The 17,974-nt window shown below is 50.0% G+C and overlaps 1 pseudogene; it reads left to right on the top strand.

The window, feature by feature from the left end:
- Positions 1-662: 662 nt before the first annotated feature.
- On the top strand, positions 663-9,808 carry LOC118936641 (annotated as a pseudogene).
- Positions 9,809-17,974: the final 8,166 nt, after the last annotated feature.

Raw genomic sequence — 17,974 nt, 5'->3', positions numbered from 1 at the left:
CAAACTGCGCATGTGCAGCCAGTCAAAAATCAATGTCCACACTTTTGTGATTTAAAGTTTGTTTCTGCCGAAAATGAAAACGTGTCAATTTGTCATTTTTCACGAAGTTGTAGTAATAACATGTCCAACTACTTAAAACATTGGCTTGAATCTAGATTGTAGATTTTTTTAGATTTAAGGAAAACTAACAACTAATAAGGAAGAATTGTTCATTTATCTCATTGATCTATTTCACAAGTGTTCCCGGAAGTCTCAAATATTGCGCCTCTTGGTTTAGAAACTCTCTGATCCAGATATTCATGTTCCGGAGGGGGTGCTTCCGTATCCGGTCGGACCAAGTTAGTTTGAGCAGCAGAATAATAAAACAAATTCTACACTACTACGGATAAAACCAGAGTTAAAATATTGCTGATCATTTCTCACACAACATCTCTGTAAAAAAATTAAAAAATAACATACGTTTCTTGTGAAAACAGAAAGACTTCAGGTGGAGAGGATAAAACGTGGGAGGTTCAACTCTGCCGCTGGGTGACGGTGCTACTCGTGTCTGTCTACTAAACAGCTGTCAACACAACTCATGTCTCCAGTGTTGACTTGTTGATTTGGAAAGAACAATTAATACGTTTTTTATACTGGACACCGAAAGCAAACTGGTGAGAGATTTAATTCGATAACCACGTTGTTTATATTGTCTGTCAGGACCCAAAGCATCGCAACCTGGACACATCTAATACTATAAACGGTGAAGTACGGGATAAACCGCTGGGATAATAATCGGTAACGAGTTCAGCTCATCACGAAACTGTCAGCAACAACTAGCGGCTTTTACCTTGGATAACTTAAAACCCCCTAAAAAAAATCTCTCTCAATTAAAGTGTAGCTAGTTATATTCTTGTTAGTTTAGACTTTGAAACATTTATAAATATAAGTGGTTTAGTATGTAATAACTTTTACTCCTTAGTTTGTTGCTAGACAACGTTAGCTATCAGGAAGTGCTTGAGCAGCCAGGTGATCCCATCCCCGGTGTCACCATGGTAACCACCTGGTAAGGTACCGGAAGACCAAACTCCTGGGGCCCCTGCCCCTAGGCACGACACAGCAGATTCAAATTAACCAACTCATCATCAAGCTTTGATGATTTGAATCTGCTGTGTAGTGGCTAGGGTAAATTCCATGGGGAAGGGGGCCCCAGGACTAGGGTAAATACCATGGGGTAGGGGGGCCCCAGGACTAGGGTAAATACCAAAACGTGTACCCATGGGGGAGGGGGGCCCAGGACCAAGCTGTAGAGGAGTGAGTTAGTTAGTTAACTACTTAATGGTACTAGCTAGTTTATCTTCGTCTTACATGTTGTCGTTACTCTGCTGTTCTGAATCCAAAATACCCGGAGGATGACTTGGAGGACAGGTACCTACAGTAGGAAGCTACTGGACACAGAGGTGAAGTGATTAGGGTTTCTGTGTGAATGTTTTTATAGCAGGTTCATGGTTTTCTGTGTAGACACATTATTGTTATTTTATTGTGCAATTTAAACCATTTTTTTTTTTTTTTACTTTAATTTATTTTCCTAACCCTGTTTTCTTAAATCTGCATTGTTGGTTAAGGGCTTGTAAATAAGCATTTCACTGTTGTGTTTGACAAATTAAATGTGATTTGTGTGGTAATAATGTTGTGTTTTCCAGGAAGGTCTCACTGAAGTGTGGCAGCCCAGACAGGGGTTGGCCACGCCCCCAGAGGGAGGGGCTAAGACCAATGTAGACAAACTAAAGGACCGATTGGTCCTGTTCTCCGCTAACTCCTCACCCTCTTGTATGGAGCTGGCCAATAGGATCGCAGAGTGAGTCAATAGACCACACCCACCTTCCAGATGTTCCAGTTTACACCAGGGCTGTAGCAGATAGAAACGCCTTGACTAGAGCGGACATGATTCCCTCTTACTACACGTCAGATAGAAACGCCTTGACTAGAGCGGACATTATTCCCTCTTGCTACACATCAGATAGAAACGCCATGACTAGAGTGGACATGATTCCCTCTTACTACACATCAGATAGAAACGCCTTGACTAGAGCGGACACGTCAGATAGAAACACTTTAACTAGAGCGGACATGGACCCCCCAGGGTTAGCATGTTACCTTTCTCTCTGGTAGGAGACTGTAGTTGAATAGCATGTTACCTTTCCCTCTGGTAGGAGACTGTAGTTGAATAGCATGTTACCTTTCCCTCTGGTAGGAGACTGTAGTTGAATAGCATGTTACCTTTCCCTCTGGTAGGAGACTAGTTGAATAGCATGTTACCTTTCCCTCTGGTAGGAGACTGTAGTTGAATAGCATGTTACCTTTCCCTCTGGTAGGAGACTGTAGTTTAATATTATAGAACACGTCTGTCTGCCTGCCTGCCTGCCTGTCTGTCTGTCTGTAACACCTCTAGTTGAGTATTATATAACACGTCTGCCTGTCTGTCTGTCTGTCTGTCTGTCTGTCTGTCTAGTAACACCTCTAGTTGAGTATTATATAACACCTGCTAACCCTAACCTGTCTGTCTATAGGAGACTGGGAGTAGAGCTGGGCAAGACTGAAGTCTACCAGGATTCTAATGGAGGTGAGGAAGAGGAGGAGGAGGAGGATGATGGTAATGGTTCTGTGTGACCCCTGACCTGACCTTTTGTCTCCATAGAAACGCGTATCCAGATCCAGGAGTCGGTCAGAGGGAAAGACGTCTACATCATCCAGACCATCTCACCGTCAGTTTATACAGGATACACCTGGTGTACACCGTCAGTTTATAACAGGATACACCTGGTGTCAGTTTATAACAGGATACACCTGGTGTACACCGTCAGTTTATACTGGATACACCTGGTGTACACCGTCAGTTTATAACATGATACACCTGGTGTCAGTTTATAACAGCATACACCTGGTGTACACCGTCAGTTTATAACAGGATACACCTGGTGTACACCATCAGTTTATACTGGATACACCTGGTGTCAGTTTATAACAGAATACACCTGGTGTACACCGTCAGTTTATAACAGGATACACCTGGTGTACACCGTCAGTTTATACTGGATACACCTGGTGTCAGTTTATAACAGGATACACCTGGTGTACACCGTCAGTTTATAACAGAATACAGCTGGTGTCAGTTTATAACAGGATACACCTGGTGTCAGTTTATAACAGGATACACCTGGTGTACACCGTCAGTTTATAACAGGATACACCTGGTGTACACCGTCAGTTTATAACAGGATACACCTGGTGTACACCGTCAGTTTATAACAGCATACACCTGGTGTACACCGTCAGTTTATAACAGAATACACCTGGTGTACACCGTCAGTTTATTCTGGATACACCTGGTGTACACCGTCAGTTTATAACAGGATACACCTGGTGTCAGTTTATAACAGGATACACCTGGTGTACACCGTCAGTTTATAACAGGATACACCTGGTGTACACCGTCAGTTTATTCTGGATACACCTGGTGTACACCGTCAGTTTATAACAGGATACACCTGGTGTACACCGTCAGTTTATAACAGGATACACCTGGTGTACACCGTCAGTTTATTCTGGATACACCTGGTGTACACCGTCAGTTTATACTGGGTTATAGTAGATTATAGATTATAGTCTTATGATTCTAACACATTTCACCCAGTTCTACAGATTCAGGGTGAAATACTTTAGTCACTACTTTAAATATTCAAATTCTTCTATCAATGGAGCTCTCCCTCTCTCTGTGTATTTGTGTTACTGTAACAGTAAACTGTGTGTGTGTGTGTGCAGGGATGTGAACCGGTGCCTGATGGAGCTGTGTGTGATGGCGTATGGGTGTGTGACGGCGTGTGCGAGGAGTGTGTGTGGCGTGCTGCCGTACCTACCCTACAGTAAACAGTGTAAGATGAGGAAACGGGGATCCATCGTCTGTAAGCTGATCGCCTCTCTGATGTGCAGGGCAGGTGAGACAACACGTTATGTTTCAATCGAATGTGTTGGAGATAACGGTTCATCTACACTGTGTTAGGTCTGACGGACGTATGTATGTGTGTGTAGGTCTGACCCATCTCATCACTGTGGATCTTCATCAGAAGGAGATTCAGGGCTTCTTCAACATCCCAGTAGACAACCTGAGAGCTTCTCCCTTCCTACTGCAGTACATACAGGAGGAGGTAGGACTACACTACCCACAACCCCCTCCTACTACAGTACATACAGGAGGAGGTAGGACTACACTACCCACAACCCCCTCCTACTACAGTACATACAGGAGGAGGTAGGACTACACTACCCACAACCCCCTCCTACTACAGTACATACAGGAGGAGGTAGGACTACACTACCCACAACCCCCTCCTACTACAGTACATACAGGAGGAGGTAGGACTACACTACCCACAACCCCCTCCTACTACAGTACATACAGGAGGGAGGACTACACTACCCACAACCCCCTCCTACTGCATTACATACAGGAGGAGATGGGACTACACTACCCACAACCCCCTCCTACTACAGTACATACAGGAGGGAGGACTACACTACCCACAACCCCCTCCTACTGCATTACATACAGGAGGAGATGGGACTACACTACCCACAACCCCCTCCTACTGCAGTACATACAGGAGGAGGTAGGACTACACTACCCACAACCCCCTCCTACTACAGTACATACAGGAGGGATGACTACACTACCCACAACCCCCTACTACTACAGTACATACAGGAGGAGATGGGACTACACTACCCACAACCCCCTCCTACTGCAGTACATACAGGAGGAGGTAGGACTACACTACCCACAACCCCCTCCTACTACAGTACATACAGGAGGAGGGAGGACTACACTACCCACAACCCCCTCCTACTGCATTACATACAGGAGGTAGGACTACACTACCCACAACCCCCTCCTACTACAGTACATACAGGAGGAGGGAGGACTACACTACCCACAACCCCCTCCTACTGCATTACATACAGGAGGAGTTAGGACTACACTACCCACAACCCCCTCCTACTACAGTACATACAGGAGGGAGGACTACACTACCCACAACCCCCTCCTACTGCAGTACATACAGGAGGAGGTAGGACTACACTACCCACAACCCCCTCCTACTACAGTACATACAGGAGGGATGACTACACTACCCACAACCCCCTACTACTACAGTACATACAGGAGGAGATGGGACTACACTACCCACAACCCCCTCCTACTGCAGTACATACAGGAGGAGGTAGGACTACACTACCCACAACCCCCTCCTACTACAGTACATACAGGAGGAGGGAGGACTACACTACCCACAACCCCCTCCTACTGCATTACATACAGGAGGTAGGACTACACTACCCACAACCCCCTCCTACTACAGTACATAGAGGAGGAGGGAGGACTACACTACCCACAACCCCCTCCTACTGCATTACATACAGGAGGAGTTAGGACTACACTACCCACAACTCCCTCCTACTACAGTACATACAGGAGGAGGTAGGACTACACTAACCACAACCCCTTCCTACTACAGTACATACAGGAGGAGGGATGACTACACTACCCACAACCCCCTACTACTACAGTACATACAGGAGGATGCCCTACCCATAACTCCTTGTTGTCTCCCTGTAGATTCCAAACTCCACTACCCATAACTCCTTGTTGTCTCCCTGTAGATTCCAAACTCCACTACCCATAACTCCTTGTTGTCTCCCTGTAGATTCCAAACTACACTACCCATAACTCCTTGTTGTCTCCCTGTAGATTCCAAACTACACGACCCATAACTCCTTGTTGTCTCCCTGTAGATTCCAAACTCCACTACCCATAACTCCTTGTTGTCTCCCTGTAGATTCCAAACTCCACGACCCATAACTCCTTGTTGTCTCCCTGTAGATTCCAAACTCCACGACCCATAACTCCTTGTTGTCTCCCTGTAGATTCCAAACTACACTACCCATAACTCCTTGTTGTCTCCCTCTAGATTCCAAACTCCACTACCCATAACTCATTGTTGTCTCCCTGTAGATTCCAAACTCCACGACCCATAACTCCTTGTTGTCTCCCTGTAGATTCCAAACTCCACGACCCATAACTCCTTGTTGTCTCCCTGTAGATTCCAAACTACACTACCCATAACTCCTTGTTGTCTCCCTCTAGATTCCAAACTCCACTACCCATAACTCATTGTTGTCTCCCTGTAGATTCCAAACTCCACTACCCATAACTCCTTGTTGTCTCCCTGTAGATTCCAAACTCCACGACCCATAACTCCTTGTTGTCTCCCTCTAGATTCCAAACTCCACTACCCATAACTCATTGTTGTCTCCCTGTAGATTCCAAACTCCACGACCCATAACTCCTTCTTGTCTCCCTCTAGATTCCAAACTCCACTACCCATAACTCATTGTTGTCTCCCTGTAGATTCCAAACTCCACTACCCATAACTCCTTGTTGTCTCCCTGTAGATTCCAAACTCCACGACCCATAACTCCTTGTTGTCTCCCTGTAGATTCCAAACTACACTACCCATAACTCATTGTTGTCTCCCTGTAGATTCCAAACTCCACTACCCATAACTCCTTGTTGTCTCCCTGTAGATTCCAAACTCCACGACCCATAACTCCTTGTTGTCTCCCTGTAGATTCCAGACTACCATAATGCCGTTATCGTGGCCAAATCACCGTCCTCCGCTAAGAGGTGAGTTACCCTGACGCTAATTTCTCTGTCTCTCTGTCTCTGTCTCTATCTCTGTCTCTCTGTCTCTGTCTCTAAGAGGTGAGTTACCCTGACGCTCATTTCTCTGTCTCTGTCTCTAAGAGGTGAGTTACCCTGACGCTCATTTCTCTGTCTCTCTGTCTCTCTGTCTCTAAGAGGTGAGTTACCCTGACGCTCATTTCTCTGTCTCTCTGTCTCTCTGTCTCTAAGAGGTGAGTTACCCTGACGCTCATTTCTCTGTCTCTGTCTCTCTGTCTCTGTCTCTAAGAGGTGAGTTACCCTGACGCTCATTTCTCTGTCTCTCTGTCTCTAAGAGGTGAGTTACCCTGACGCTCATTCCTCTTGTCTCTCTGTCTCTCTGTCTCTGTCTCTGTCTCTAAGAGGTGAGTTACCCTGACACTCATTTCTCTGTCTCTGTCTCTCTGTCTCTGTCTCTCTGTCTCTGTCTCTCTGTCTCTAAGAGGTGAGTTACCCTGACGCTCATTTCTCTGTCTCTGTCTCTCTGTCTCTGTCTCTGTCTCTAAGAGGTGAGTTACCCTGACGCTCATTTCTCTGTCTCTCTGTCTCTCTGTCTCTGTCTCTCTGTCTCTAAGAGGTGAGTTACCCTGACGCTCATTTCTCTGTCTCTGTCTCTCTGTCTCTGTCTCTGTCTCTAAGAGGTGAGTTACCCTGACGCTCATTTCTCTGTCTCTGTCTCTCTGTCTCTGTCTCTGTCTCTAAGAGGTGAGTTACCCTGACGCTCATTCCTTAAGTTCACTATGAATTAACACACTACAACTAAGTCTGTCTCTGTGTCTGTATCGCTGTCTCTGTTGTCTAGGGCCCAGTCCCTCGCCGAGAGGTTGCGTGTGTCTATTGCTGTGATCCACGGAGATGCAGAGACGGACCTGCTGGACGGACGGCACTCTCCTCCGACAGTCAGAACCACCGGAGGTCTACCTGAACTACCCTGTAAGAGACACACAGTTCCCTGTTAGAGACACACAGTTCCCTGTTAGAGACACACAGTTCCCTGTTAGAGACACACAGTTCCCTGTTAGAGACACACAGTTCCCTGTTAGAGACACACAGTTCCCTGTTAGAGACACACAGTTCCCTGTTAGAGACACACAGTTCCCTGTAAGAGACACACAGTTCCCTGTTAGAGACACACAGTTCCCTAAAGGCAGGGTTGGGTAGGTTAGCTCCCTGTTAGAGACACACAGTTCCCTGTTAGAGACACACAGTTCCCTGTTAGAGACACACAGTTCCCTGTTAGAGACACACAGTTCCCTAAAGGCAGGGTTGGGTAGGTTAGCTCCCTGTTAGAGACACACAGTTCCCTGTTCATCGGACTCTGGGTCAGTAGATACAGGGCCTCATCTGACTTTGGGTCAGTAGATAACGGGTCTCATTACCGTCTCTCTCTCTGTCAGTCTGTATCCCTAAGGAGATCATCTGACTCTGGGTCAGTAGATAACGGGCCTCATTACCGTCTCTCTCTCTGTCGGTCTGTATCCCTAAGGAGATCATCTGACTCTGGGTCAGTAGATAACAGGCCTCATTACCGTCTCTCTCTCTGTCAGTCTGTATCCCTAAGGAGAAGCATCCTATCACAGTCGTAGGAGATGTGGCCGGACGCATCGCCATCATCGTGGTGAGTGGCTGGGGTCAGAGGTCAGGGAGGAGGCTGTGTGACATCGTCAGGGCAGGACGGGGGAGGTGTGTATGTGTGTTAACCTGGTGTGTGTGTGTGTGTCAGGATGACATCATCGATGATGCGGTGGGTTTTGTGGCGGCAGCGGAGATGCTAAGGGAGAGGGGGGGCGGGGCCGATCATCGCCATGGCAACACACGCCATCCTGTCTGCGGACGCTCCCAGAATCCTCCAGGAGTCAGCCATTAGTCAGGTAAGAGGGGACTTGAACGGAGGGGAGGGGACTTGAACGGAGGGGAGGGGACGGGAGGGGACTGGAACGGAGGGGACGGGAACGGAGGGGACGGGAACGTAGGGGAGGGAACGGAGGGTAGGGAATGGGGAGGGGACGGGAACGGAGGGGACGGGAACGGGAACGGAGGGTAGGGAACGGGGAGGGGACGGGAACGGAGGGGAGGGGACAGGAAAGGAGGGGACGGGAACGGAGGGGACGGGAACGGAGGGGAGGGGACGGGGAGGCGACGGGAACGGATGGGACGGGAACGTAGGGGAGGGTAGGGAATGGGGAGGGGACGGGAACGGAGGGTAGGGAACGGGGAGGGGACGGGAACGGAGGGGACGGAAACGGAAGGGGCGGGAACGGAGGGGGAGGGGAACGGAGGGGAGGGAACGGGAACGGAGGGGGAGGGGACGGGAACGGAGGGAACGGGAACGGAGGGGGAGGGGACGGGAACGGGAGGGAACGGAGGGGAGGGGACGGGAATGGGAGGGAACGGAGGGGAGGGGAACGGAGGGGAGGGAACGGGGAGGCGACGGGAACGGAGGGGACGGGAACGGAGGGGACGGGAACGGGAGGGACCGGAGGGGACGGGAACGGAGGGAACGGGAACGGAGGGGAGGGAACGGGAACGGAGGGGAGGGGAACGGGAGGGAACGGAGGGGACGGGAACGGAGGGGAGCGGGGGGGTCTGTCTGTCTAGTTGGAGCTTTATTCGTTTTCTCATGATTCTCTTGATTTAGTCTCTCTCTCTCTCTCTTCCGTCTGTCTGTTTGTCTCTCTGCCCATCCGTCTGTCTCTCTTCCCGTCTGTCTGTCTCGCTGTCTCTGTCTCTCTCTGCCCGTCTGTCTGTCTCTCTGTCTCTGTCTTCTCTAGGTGGTGGTAACCAACACGATTCCCCACTCGTCCCAGAAGCTCCAGTGTTGTAAGATAAAGACGGTTGATGTTTCTCTGATCCTGTCTGAAGCTGTACGGAGGATCCACTGTGGAGAGTCAATGTCTTGTCTGTTCCACAACATAGGAGCTGACGACTAATACACACCATACATACACACACACACACACACACCACAGACTACACACACACACACACATATGCACGTTTATTTTCTGCCAAAATAAAAAATTAATTGCCATTGGTTTGTCGGTATTCGTGCAGCAGATGTTTTCAAATCAAAGTTTATTTGTCACGGAACAGGTGTAGTAGACCTGACAGTGAAATGCTGAATACAACAGGTGTAGTAGACCTCACAGTGAAATACTGAATACAACAGGTGTAGTAGACCTTACAGTGAAATGCTGAATACAACAGGTGTAGTAGACCTCACAGTGAAATACTGAATACAACAGGTGTAGTAGACCTCACAGTGAAATGCTGAATACAACAGGTGTAGTAGACCTTACAGTTAAATGCTGAATACAACAGGTGTAGTAGACCTCACAGTGAAATGATGAATACAACAGGTGTAGTAGACCTTACAGTGAAATGCTGAATACAACAGGTGTAGTAGACCTCACAGTGAAATGCTGAATACAACAGGTGTAGTAGACCTCACAGTGAAATGCTGAATACAACAGGTGTAGTAGACCTCACAGTTAAATGCTGAATACAACAGGTGTAGTAGACCTTACAGTTAAATGCTGAATACAACAGGTGTAGTAGACCTTACAGTGAAATGCTGAATACAACAGGTGTAGTAGACCTCACAGTGAAATGCTGAATACAACAGGTGTAGTAGACCTCACAGTGAACTGCTGAATACAACAGGTGTAGTAGACCTCACAGTGAAATGCTGAATACAACAGGTGTAGTAGACCTCACAGTGAAATGATGAATACAACAGGTGTAGTAGACCTCACAGTGAAATGATGAATACAACAGGTGTAGTAGACCTCACAGTGAAATGCTGAATACAACAGGTGTAGTAGACCTCACAGTGAAATGATTAATACAACAGGTGTAGTAGACCTCACAGTGAAATGCTGAATACAACAGGTGTAGTAGACCTCACAGTTAAATGCTGAATACAACAGGTGTAGTACCCCTCACAGTGAAATGATGAATACAACAGGTGTAGTAGACCTCACAGTGAAATGCTGAATACAACAGGTGTAGTAGACCTCACAGTGAAATGATGAATACAACAGGTGTAGTAGACCTCACAGTGAAATGATGAATACAACAGGTGTAGTAGACCTCACAGTGAAATGCTGAATACAACAGGTGTAGTAGACCTCACAGTGAAATGCTGAATACAACAGGTGTAGTAGACCTCACAGTGAAATGCTGAATACAACAGGTGTAGTAGACCTCACAGTGAAATGCTGAATACAACAGGTGTAGTAGACCTCACAGTGAAATGCTGAATACAACAGGTGTAGTAGACCTCACAGTGAAATACTGAATACAACAGGTGTAGTAGACCTGACAGTGAAATGATGAATACAACAGGTGTAGTAGACCTCACAGTGAAATGCTGAATACAACAGGTGTAGTAGACCTCACAGTGAAATGCTGAATACAACAGGTGTAGTAGACCTCACAGTGAAATGCTGAATACAACAGGTGTAGTAGACCTCACAGTGAAATGCTGAATACAACAGGTGTAGTAGACCTCACAGTGAAATACTGAATACAACAGGTGTAGTAGACCTCACAGTGAAATGCTGAATAAAACAGGTGTAGTAGACCTCACAGTGAAATGCTGAATACAACAGGTGTAGTAGACCTCACAGTGAAATGCTGAATACAACAGGTGTAGTAGACCTTACAGTGAAATGCTGAATACAACAGGTGTAGTAGACCTCACAGTGAAATGCTGAATACAACAGGTGTAGTAGACCTCACAGTGAAATGCTGAATACAACAGGTGTAGTAGACCTCACAGTGAAATGCTGAATACAACAGGTGTAGTAGACCTCACAGTGAAATGCTGAATACAACAGGTGTAGTAGACCTTACAGTGAAATGCTGAATACAACAGGTGTAGTAGACCTCACAGTGAAATGCTGAATACAACAGGTGTAGTAGACCTCACAGTGAAATGCTGAATACAACAGGTGTATTAGACCTCACAGTGAAATGATGAATACAACAGGTGTAGTAGACCTCACAGTGAAATGCTGAATACAACAGGTGTAGTAGACCTCACAGTGAAATTATGAATACCCTGTTATCAGACCTGTGCTACCCTGTTATTAGACCTGTCCTACCCTGTTATTAGACCTGTCCTACCCTGTTATCAGACCTGTCCTACCCTGTTATTAGACCTGTCCTACCCTGTTATCAGACCTTCCCTACCCTGTTATCAGACCTGTCCTACCCTGTTATCAGACCTGTCCTACCCTGTATTCATACCTGTCCTACCTTGTTATCAGACCTGTCCTACCCTGTTGTCAGACCTGCCCTACCCTGTTATCAGACCTGTCCTACCCTGTTATCAGACCTGCCCTACCCTGTTGTCAGACCTGCCCTACCCTGTTATCAGACCTGTCCTACCCTGCTATCAGACCTGTCCTACCCTGTTGTCAGACCTGTCCTACCCTGTAGTCAGACCTGCCCTACCCTGTTATCAGACCTGTCCTACCCTGTATTCAGACCTGTCCTACCTTGTTATCAGACCTGCCCTACCCTGTTATCAGACCTGCCCTACCCTGTTATCAGACCTGTCCTACCCTGTTATCAGACCTGTATCAGACCTGTCCTACCCTGTTATCAGACCTGTCCTACCCTGTTCCTGGAGAGATACCCTCCTGGGGGATTCCTCTGGTCTGTTCTGTATTCCAGCCTCCCCCACCACCCTCCTCTGGTCTGTACTGTATTCCAGCCTCCTCTGGTCTGTTCTGTTTTCCAGCCTCCCCCACCAGCCTCCTCTGGTCTGTTCTGTATTCCAACCTCCCCCAACCAGCCTCCTCTGGTCTGTTCTGTATCCCAGCCTCCTCCCACCAGCCTCCTCTGGTCTGTTCTGTATTCCAGCCTACTCCCACCAGCCTCCTCTGGTCTGTACTGTATTCCAGCCTCCTCCCACCAGCCTCCTCTGGTCTGTTCTGTATTCCAGCCTCCCCACACCAGCCTCCTCTGGTCTGTACTATATTCCAGCCTCCCCCACCAGCCTCCTCTGGTCTGTTCTGTATTCCAGCCTTCTCTGGTCTGTTCTGTATTCCAGCCTCCTCTGGTCTGTACTGTATTCCAGCCTCCCCCACCAGCCTCCTCTGGTCTGTTCTGTATTCCAGCCTCCTCGCATCAGCCTCCTCTGGTCTGTACTGTATTCCAGCCTCCCCCACCAGCCTCCTCTGGTCTGTACTGTATTCCAGCCTCCCCCAACCAGCCTCCTCTGGTCTGTACTGTATTTCAGCCTCCTCCCTCCAGCCTCCTCCCACCAGCCTCCTCTGGTCTGTTCTGTATTCCAGCCTCCTCTGGTCTGTACTGTATTCCAGCCTCCTCCCACCAGCCTCCTCTGGTCTGTACTGTATTCCAGCCTCCCCCACCAGCCTCCTCTGGTCTGTACTGTATTCCAGCCTCCCCCACCAGCCTCCTCTGGTCTGTACTGTATTCCAGCCTCCCCCAACCAGCCTCCTCTGGTCTGTTCTGTATTCCAGCCTCCCCCACCAGCCTCCTCTGGTCTGTTCTGTATTCCAGCCTCCTCTGGTCTGTACTGTATTCCAGCATCCCCCACCAGCCTCCTCTGGTCTGTACTGTGTTCCAGCCTCCTCTGGTCTGTACTGTATTCCAGCCTCCCCCACCAGCCTCCTCTGGTCTGTTCTGTATTCCAGCCTCCTCCCACCAGCCTCCTCTGGTCTGTACTGTATTCCAGCCTCCTCTGGACTGTTCTGTATTCCAGCCTCCCCACACCAGCCTCCTCTGGTCTGTACTGTATTCCAGCCTCCTCTGGACTGTTCTGTATTCCAGCCTCCCCCACCAGCCTCCTCTGGTCTGTACTGTATTCCAGTCTCCTCTGGTCTGTTCTGTTTTCCAGCCTCCCCCACCAGCCTCCTCTGGTCTTTACAGTATTCCAGCCTCCTCCCACCAGCCTCCTCTGGACTGTACTGTGTTCCAGCCTCCTCCCACCAGCCTCCTCTGGTCTTTACAGTATTCCAGCCTCCCCCACCAGCCTCCTCTGGTCTTTACTGTATTCCAGCCTCCTCCCACACTGCCTCTTCTGGGCTTTACTGTATTCCAGCCTCCCCCATCAGCCTCCTCTGGTCTGTACTGTATTCCAGCCTCCCCCACCAGCCTCCTCTGGTCTGTTCTGTGTTCCAGCCTCCTCTGGTCTTTACTGTATTCCAGCCTCCCCCACCAGCCTCCTCTGGTCTGTTCTGTGTTCCAGCCTCCTCTGGTCTTTACTGTATTCCAGCCTCCCCCACCAGCTTCCTCTGGTCTGTTCTGTGTTCCAGCCTCCTCTGGTCTTTACTGTATTCCAGCCTCCCCCACCAGCCTCCTCTGGTCTGTTCTGTGTTCCAGCCTCCTCTGGTCTTTACTGTATTCCAGCCTCCCCCACCAGCCTCCTCTGGTCTGTTCTGTGTTCCAGCCTCCTCTGGACTGTACTGTGTTCCAGCCTCCTCCCACCAGCCTCCTCTGGTCTTTACTGTATTCCAGCCTCCCCCACCAGCCTCCTCTGGTCTGTACTGTATTCCAGCCTCCTCTGGACTGTACTGTGTTCCAGCGTCCTCCCACCAGCCTCCTCTGGTCTGTTCTGTTTTCCAGCCTCCCCCACCAGCCTCCTCTGGTCTTTACTGTATTCCAGCCTCCCCCACCAGCCTCCTCTGGTCTGTACTGTATTCCAGCCTCCCCCACCAGCCTCCTCTGGTCTGTTCTGTATTCCAGCCTCCCCCACCAGCCTCCTCTGGTCTGTACTGTATTCCAGTTGATGTATTTATTCTGTCAGCTGGATGATTGATGTTGAACATGTTCACTTCTCCTGCCTGGTGTGTGTGTGTTTGTGTCTATGATGTGTGTGTGTGTGTCTGTGTGTCTGTGTGTGTGTGTGTTTACGGTGTGTGTGTGTGTCTGTGTGTGTGTGTGTGTGTGTGTGTGTGTTTACGGTGTGTGTGTGTGTGTGTGTGTGTGTGTGTGTGAGAGATTGATGGTGATGGCAGTGTGTGTGTGACGTCAGAGCCATCTGTTTCTCTCGCTAAAACACACTGACCAACGGATGTTACCTAGACACACAAACACACCAGAAGGGCCAGTAACCAGCAGGTAGCCTAGTGGTTAGAGCGTTGGACTAGTAACCAGCAGGTAGCCTAGTGGTTAGAGCGTTGAACTAGTATCCAGCAGGTAGCCTAGTGGTTAGAGTGTTGGACCAGTAACCAGCAGGTAGCCTAGTGGTTAGAGCGTTGGACTAGTAACCAGTAGGTATCCTAGTGGTTAGAGCGTTGGACTAGTAACCAGCAGGTAGCCTAGTGGTTAGAGCGTTGAACTAGTATCCAGCAGGTAGCCTAGTGGTTAGAGTGTTGGACCAGTAACCAGCAGGTAGCCTAGTGGTTAGAGCGTTGGACTAGTAACCAGTAGGTAGCCTAGTGGTTGGAGCGTTGGACTAGTAACCAGCAGGTAGCCTAGTGGTTAGAGTGTTGGACTAGTAACCAGCAGGTAGCCTAGTGGTTAGAGTGTTGGACTATTAACCAGCAGGTAGCCTAGTGGTTAGAGTGTTGGACTAGTAACCAGCAGGTAGCCTAGTGGTTAGAGAGTTGGACTAGTAACCAGCAAGTAGCCTAGTGGTTAGAGAGTTGGACTAGTAACCAGCAAGTAGCCTAGTGGTTAGAGTGTTTGACTAGTAATGGTGTTGATGGTGTCTGACCTGAGTCCACTCTGCAGACCGTTGGTGGTGTCTGACCTGAGTCCACTCTGCTGACTGTTGATGGTGTCTGACCTGGGTCCACTCTGGTGGTGTTTGACCTGGGTCCACTCTGGTGGTGTCTGACCTGGGTCCACTCTGGTGGTGTCTGACCTGGGTCCACTCTGGTGGTGTCTGACCTGGGTCCACTCTGGTGGTGTCTGACCTGGGTCCACTCTGGTGGTGTCTGACCTGGGTCCACTCTGGTGGTGTCTGACCTGGGTCCACTCTGGTGGTGTCTGACCTGGGTCCACTCTGGTGGTGTCTGACCTGAGTCCACTCTGGTGGTGTCTGACCTGGGTCCACTCTGCTGACTGTTGGTGGTGTTTGACCTGGGTCCACTCTGGTGGTGTTTGACCTGGGTCCACTCTGGTGGTGTTTGACCTGGGTCCACTCTGGTGGTGTCTGACCTGGGTCCACTCTGGTGGTGTCTGACCTGGGTCCACTCTGGTGGTGTCTGACCTGGGTCCACTCTGGTGGTGTCTGACCTGGGTCCACTCTGGTGGTGTCTGACCTGAGTCCACTCTGGTGGTGTCTGACCTGAGTCCACTCTGCTGACCGTTGGTGGTGTCTGACCTGGGTCCACTCTGCTGACTGTTGGTGGTGTTTGACCTGGGTCCACTCTGGTGGTGTTTGATCTGGGTCCACTCTGTTGGTGTCTGACCTGGGTCCACTCTGGTGGTGTCTGACCTGAGTCCACTCTGCTGACCGTTGGTGGTGTCTGACCTGGGTCCACTCTGCTGACTGTTGGTGGTGTCTGACCTGGGTCCACTCTGCTGATCGTTGGTGGTGTCTGACCTGGGTCCACTCTGCTGACCGTTGGTGGTGTCTGACCTGGGTCCACTCTGCTGACTGTTGGTGGTGTCTGAACTGAGTCCACTCTGCAGACCGTTGGGGGTGTCTGACCTGAGTCCACTCTGCTGACCGTGGGTGAGACCATGGGCTGTTGGTGGTGTTTGACCTGGGTTCACTCTGCTGACCGTTGGTGGTGTCTGACCTGAGTCCACACTGCTGACCGCTGGTGAGAGGCTGTTGGTGGTGTCTGACCTGGGTCCACTCTGCTGACCGTTGGTGGTGTCTGACCTGAGTCCACTCTGCTGACTGTTGGTGGTGTCTGACCTGAGTCCACTCTGCTGACTGTTGGTGAGAGGCTGTTGATGGTGTCTGACCTGGGTCCATTCTGCAGACCGTTGGTGGTGTCTGACCTGAGTCCACTCTGCTGACCGTTGGTGTTGTCTGACCTGAGTCCACTCTGCTGACCGTTGGTGGTGTCTGACCTGGGTCCACTCTGCTGACCGTTGGTGAGAGGCTGTTGGTGGTGTTTGACCTGGGTCCACTTTGCTGACCGTTGGTGGTGTCTGACCTGCGTCCACTCTGCTGACCGTTGGTGAGAGGCTGTTGGTGGTGTCTGACCTGGGTCCACTCTGCAGACCGTTGGTGGTGTCTGACCTGAGTCCACTCTGCTGACCGATGGTGTCGTCTGACCTGAGTCTACTCTGCTGCCCGTTGGTGAGAGGCTGTTGGTGGTGTCTGACCTGGGTCCACTCTGCTGACCGTTGGTGGTGTCTGACCTGATTCCACTCTGCTAACTGTTGATGAGAGGTTGTTGGTGGTGTCTGACCTGGGTCCACTCTGCTGACCGTTGGAGGTGTCTGACTCTGCTGACTGTTGGTGGTGTCTGACCTGGGTCCACTCTGCTGACCGTTGGTGAGAGGCTGTTGGTGGTGTTTGACCTGGGTCCAGTCTGCTGACCGTTGGTGGTGTCTGACCTGAGTCCACTCTGCTGACCGTTGGTGTTGTCTGACCTGGGTCCACTCTACTGACCGTTGGTGGTGTTTGACCTGAGTCCACTCTGCTGCCCGTTGGTGAGAGGCTGTTGGTGGTGTCTGACCTGGGTCCACTCTGCTGACCGTTGGTGGTGTCTGACCTTATTCCACTCTGCTAACTGTTGATGAGAGGTTGTTGGTGGTGTCTGACCTGGGTCCACTCTGCTGACCGTTGGAGGTGTCTGACTCTGCTGACTGTTGGTGGTGTCTGACCTGGGTCCACTCTGCTGACCGTTGGTGAGAGGCTGTTGGTGGTGTCTGACCTGGGTCCACTCTGCAGACCGTTGGTGGTGTCTGACCTGAGTCCACTCTGCTGACCGTTGGTGTCATCTGACCTGAGTCCACTCTGCTGACCGTTGGTGAGAGGCTGTTGATGGTGTCTGACCTGGGTCCACTGCTGACCGTTGGTGGTGTGTCTGACCTGAGTCCACTCTGCTGACCGTGGGTGAGAGACTGTTGATGGTGTCTGACCTGGGTCCACTCTGCTGACCGTTGGTGAGAGGCTGTTGGTGGTGTCTGACCTGGGTCCACTCTGCTGACCGTTGGTGGTGTCTGACCTGATTCCACTCTGCTGACTGTTGATGAGAGGCTGTTGGTGGTGTCTGACCTGGGTCCACTCTGCTGACCGTTGGTGAGAGGCTGTTGGTGGTGTTTGACCTGGGT

The sequence above is a fragment of the Oncorhynchus mykiss genome, unplaced genomic scaffold (assembly GCF_013265735.2).
Source record: "Oncorhynchus mykiss isolate Arlee unplaced genomic scaffold, USDA_OmykA_1.1 un_scaffold_272, whole genome shotgun sequence".
In the NCBI taxonomy this organism is placed as follows: Eukaryota; Metazoa; Chordata; class Actinopteri; order Salmoniformes; family Salmonidae; genus Oncorhynchus; species Oncorhynchus mykiss.
The sequence above is the reverse complement of the archived record's forward strand: the minus strand, read 5'-3'. Positions and strand labels throughout refer to the sequence as shown.